Genomic DNA, 5,761 nt, shown 5'->3' with positions numbered 1-5,761 from the left:
TTTTGTTTATTTACCTATTTCTAAGGAAGAAACTGCATCACTCTTAATATCTGATTACCCTCCGCAGGACATAGCTGACTTTGAGCTGTCCATCTTGATTTTCGTGTTCTGCCTCCACCGATAGAGCTTGCTTTTGGGGTGGTTCCACACACATTACATATGAGACAATTCAAAAGTTGCACTAAAAAGCTGCTGAAAGTAGTAGTGCTGAAAGATCCTGTGGCACCCTACCCTGTCTAAGGTCAATACTGCTGAAGGGAGGAAGAGTAGGCTGGGGACTGTCAACTCCGTGACTCAGAGCAATGGAACAAGAGACACGGTATGTGCAGGAGACAGGGAAGGTACTTGGCTGAAGTGTGGATAAGAAGTCTGGGTAAGGAGGAGGAAAATAATGGCACACCAAGGGAAGTGGATGGAAGAGCCATCAACTGTTGAGGTGACACTGACACTCTGCAAGAGGCCACCATTCATCATGGTGCTGGTGGGCCGGTGACAAGCTTCTGCACCCCAGGTGATATCCAATGAACATGTGTCAGAAAATAACACATCCCCAAATGCCAAAAGGAGGAAGCTCTGGACACATTCTAGGTAGGAAGTCATAGTATTTTGCCAGGATACCCTTTGTCCTGCTGCAGAAGGGGGCTGTGCAGGTCCCCAGGCAAGCCAGCAACATCCACCTGGGATGCTCCTGCTGGCTCCCTTTCAGCAATGAAGGCTGGGCCTCCTTGGGACATCATCACACCTTGCCCCATGTGCCCACTCCTGATGGCCATCAGTCCCTGAGACACCATGAGACCTCAGGGCTCTGGCATGTTCACAGTGTGGTAGCCAGAAAGCTGCTGCCTTCAGAATACAGTGAAGCAGCACTGATTCTTTCAGGCACCTTTTTTTTAAAGGACACAGTTTCACACCAAATTCACACCGATTTCACTGGAGCTGACAGAAGCAGCCTGGGAGGTTTCAACCCAAAGATGTTTGCACTGGAAAACAGCCAGCTCCAGATTTCTAAACAGGTGAGAAAAGGTACTCTTTGAATTTCTTCACGGTTTGAGGTCTATCCTCCCAAAAATCTGCTGACAAGCTGAGCTCACCAGAGCCTCCAAGAAGTCTTACTTTATGGCACTGGGCAGTTTTCCAGGGAAACTGGAAAATGCTGCAGGGAAACGCTGCAGTACGCTTCCCACCTGAAGGCATGGGCATGCACACAAGCTCCTGAGGGCAAGACAGGGTGTGAAGGCACAGGGCTGCACCTCCTCTGCCCCAGCTGCCCAGCCAAATTCTCTCCTTCCAGCCCAGATGCGGAGCAGCTCACCCCAACGCATGGCAGAGAAAATCACTGTAGGGCAAGGGCAGATGGGGGGACAGTCACCATAGAGAAATGGAGGCACTGTCAACCCACACCCTTGCTTTTCTCACCCAGGCATGTTTGTGTAACCATACCCACTTGCTCAGAGCCCTGAGGCTCTGGGGGGAGAAGGTACTTGCAACACACTGAGAATGTTATGAAACCTTCCCAGACATTTTGCTCAGCAGTAACTACAGCAGCCCCATATTACCTACACTGTTTCCAGCACAAATCCAAACCATACCCCCATACCTGCAATCATGGAGAAAATTAACTCTATGCGAGCCAAAACCAGCATATATGTTTTCATAGAGCTATTAGTTACAGTAACAACTAATTTTACAGTGAAGCAAAGGAGGAGCAAGCAGGAGGCCTTGGAGATTATCAAGCTGTTGGAGAAAGCATGAGGCACGAAAAGGAGGAAAGAGGAGTTCTGTAGGTACATACATCTTCTCTTTACCTGATTTACAGTAGAACTACTGGCTGGAAAAGGAAACCATCAGATGGGAACTGATCTGGCAGTGCTCTCTTTATGTTGCAGACCACGCAGTTCAGCCCCATCACTCTTACCTGTCCTTGCCTAAGTGCTAAGTAGCAACACAACCTTATCTTATTAACTGTCTTAACATATCGACTTAAAATATGACAATTGCAAATAATTTTGAAGGGAACTAGCCTGCGGACAAAAGTATATAAAAACAATGTAGGACCAATGAGCAAACAACTCACTAACAAAAAGAAGAAAAGACTGGGTTGCCATACATTTTAAACTAACACTGCTTACTAAACTAACATCCTTATAAATTTTGCAGACATGGCTTCCTTCATAATCCATCATATTCAGCCCTGAGATCCATCTCCCATCTGCTATTTTTCAGAACAGTCTTCAGTCTGTATCCAGTAGATGGTTCTTGCCTATTAATTTCCACTTTTCAATCAACACAGTATAATTTTTTAAGAGAGAGCATGCATGAGCAAGAGCAACTCGATTAAAATGGAAAGATATTTTGTTTGTTTATTTGGATCCTCTACCCAATCTTCCCCCTCCCACACCATATCAGCACTAGAATTTTTCCCTGGGAGCAGGAAATATCAATCTGATCAGCAAAATACCTGACTAAAGATTTACTGCAAAACACAGAACAATATGAAGAGCAGTAAGGGGCGTTCCCCTGGTTCATCCACCACCTCAGTGCTCGTGGCTACGATAGGTGCACCTACAGTGCCAAATAATTTACCTCCCTGGTTCACTCCCTGGTCCTGGTGCCCTTGTCAGCTGTACCACACATGCATCACCGTGTCCTTGGACTCTCTTCTGAAGGAGACCGACTGCTTCCCTCCGAGGAAAAGCCAAGGTGCAGCTCTGTGGATGGACTGCCCTAAGGATGTCACAGCAAGGATGGGACTAGACCAATAGTGGCTTCTCCTGCCCTCCACCATCCCAACCAGCCTGCTGTCCTCAGACAGCCTCTGTGTGCCCCACACCCCAGAGCATGCAGCATACTTTTGGCATAATGCTATAAAAACACCAGTCTTGCAGGCAACAAAGCAGCCTTCACATTACTTCAGACACTTTGAACTGATGCCACAAAATATAATTATGATCTTAGAGCCATGGGGACCCAGGTCAAATGTTAGGCAGCACAAACACAAACAGTTCACTCCAGAGGCGAAAGAGGTGTGGATACATCCGTAAGGATCACTCCTTGGGGCAGATGCTTTAGCAGTGTAGACTATTTTAAACAAGGGGTTTTTTAATTGTGCATTATTTGAGTTGCTGTCGTTACAGTCTTAATATCTTTTGAGAATTTCAAACAGCCTGCTCTGGGCTGAAGTTTTCCCTACAAAGCTACTGCTTGTTATTCTTTCTGTCATCTTTTCCACAGAACCAGTATGTGGACTCCCTGCACAGTCTACAGCAAGCTACTTACCACATTTATAACACCTCTTCCCACTGCCTCAGCAGTCCCATTTCTGTGTCCCTGGTTATAGAAGAGAAGAGCCAACTTCAGCTCTTACACAAAGTGGTTGCTGCACTGGGACACCTCTGCACATACCTACCTATTCACACAGAGATTCAAGGAGTGAAAATCTGGAGCAGACACACATCTTTGAAGGGACGTATGCTTGGGGGACATGTACTACATGACCCTCTGTTGTGGGAGTGACAGGGGGTGTTTGTGTGTGTGTGTGTGTGTGTGATTTTTACAGGGAAACCGAGCATTTCAAACTTCTCCCAGGCCTTGGGACTGATGAATGGCTCTGAGCTCCTCCTTGGTCATGGCACTAAGAAGTGGCAGGGAGGCATGCACCCTCTTGTGCCAGCACCCTGCCATCTAATGGCCAGGCTTCAGATTCACAGGTGAATCAAGTTTTACGTTTTTGTCTCCACCGTTCTGGATCCTAGAGATAGAAAAGTCTGTTTAAACTACCTTAGGTCCCATCTTGTCAGCACAGAAGTATTCCTACTGGCTTACTTCGAGGTGTTTTGTCATACATCTTAATAACAGGGTTAATACCTCACCTAAAAGTACCTTTTGTTATAGTTACTCCACAGTGCCTTACTAATTCAGCCTGAATAATTCCTTCCTTTGTTTGGCAAATTCACACCATTTAAATACTTGCAGACTTCACCTGTATCTCTCACTCAATCTTTATTTAGCATCATCCTCCCTTTTGTAAAGGAATTTCCATGTTCTCCTCTCTCTTTCCTTCTGACAAGACCTCTCCAGCCAAGATGTGTCCAGAGCTGGATATAATGTCCCTGCTCCACTCACAAAGAGCAGGTCCACTGCCTCATTGCTTTGTTCCACGATACACTTGCTCACACAAAAACTGCACAGAGCTTTTCTGAGCCACTCTAATACCACAAACTTGTAATACTTGTTGTCCACTTCCATTCCTACATGTGTTTGTTTTTTCTTTCTACCGCCTTCCCGGTACAATATATTAATTTCAGGTTATTAAATGTATTTGTTTGCATTTGGCAGTTTGTTGAAGCTCTGAGCAACTGCTCATGAGATGAAATGGCTCCAAGCTTCTGGCTTTCCTGCACTTCAAACAGCATTCAGCTGGAAATACTACAGTCATTAGGCCTTCAAAACATGTTTTTCTGAGGGCTAACACAGGCACACAGTGCTGCTCTGTAGCCAAATATTTAATACAGTGAATCCAAGCAGCTTCTGGTTTCTTATCCCAAGTAATCCTTTTCCATTTTACAAAACAAAAAAGCCCCTCCATCATAGAAATTACTGCCATTATTAATTATGTTTAAAGTTAACTCCTTTAGCACCTCTATTAATTAGGAAAGACACTACAGAAGATGGATTATAAATCCAACAAGAAAGTTGAATTACAAGGCTATCTGCTAGATAATCTGGAAACTTAGAGAATAATGAGGTTAGATGCCCAGAAACCCTGCCATTATATAACCAGTTAAAATATTCATGAGTAGTAGCATAGAGCTTGATCTATACCAGACTTGTGCCAGATGCTCATCACCCTTTCACTATTTTGCCTCCTGATGTTCTCAACTATGGAATTAACTGTAATAGATTTAATTTTGTATCTTGCTGTCATCTTAAGTATCTTCGCAGCAACTCCACTTTTTCTCTTTTTATATCCACAAACCAGATTATTAGCATTCTGTATTGATGTTACTATGAGGAAATCCATCATAAATTTCAGTTAATGCCTACCACAAACAATCACTTCTCTCTAGTTGTATTTCTAGCCCTCATTTGCATAGGAAAAAATCACAATCTATCAACCAACAACAATTTGGTTTAGTACAAAATAACGGGAACATGTACTGATCCACTTTCTAAAGCCTCACTTCAAAGGAAAAACACATTTTGTCATTTCATCACTTGGAGACTATTTGAATTACTGAAGCTCTTTTTTATCCTGTAATTTGAAGGCCATTAACAAATTTTGTCAGTTACTACTTTTTGTGAAACTGAACTCCTGATAGTGATGATAGTGATGTTTAAAGAAGATCCCCAATCTTAGCAAAATATTAATGTAAGATGTACTCCTTTAAGCTTTTTTTTTTTCCTACTTTTTTTGGCCTTTTTAAAAAATTCATCAGAAAAGCTCATTATTACCATCCAGCCACTGGGTGGCACCTCTACATAGATGCCAGGTGTGCCCCAACAAACCCATGATGCCTTCAATAATCACTCCATTCCTCCCACAGCCAAGTGTTGACATTACATCAGCTTCGTGTACACAGCCATGTTTGGGAGACAGTCAAAGCTGATTACTAAATATTGGCTTTGTGAAATATTCCTGGGATTTTCCACTGTAATTTTTCAACTCCTAACTTTTGGGAAAAATTAATCTGTACAGAGAAACCTGATTCTTTGAATATGTGTAGGTATGGGCAACTTTTGATAGTATATGAAATTGTTTTGG

The 5,761-nt window shown here is 43.4% G+C and overlaps 1 protein-coding gene across 1 annotated transcript in view; it reads right to left on the bottom strand.

Moving 5' to 3' along the window:
• CRYBG1 (crystallin beta-gamma domain containing 1) overlaps positions 1-5,761 on the bottom strand; it is a 98,649-nt gene that overhangs the window by 68,843 nt on the left and 24,045 nt on the right. The window lies entirely within an intron of this gene.

Source organism: Corvus kubaryi, unplaced genomic scaffold (assembly GCF_017639235.1).
Source record: "Corvus kubaryi isolate FWS band 111438036 unplaced genomic scaffold, C.kubaryi_AGA036_p1.0 split3-73, whole genome shotgun sequence".
NCBI classification, from domain to species: domain Eukaryota; kingdom Metazoa; phylum Chordata; class Aves; order Passeriformes; family Corvidae; genus Corvus; species Corvus kubaryi.
Note: the sequence above shows the minus strand (reverse complement) of the source record. Positions and strands in the feature narration are given on the sequence as shown.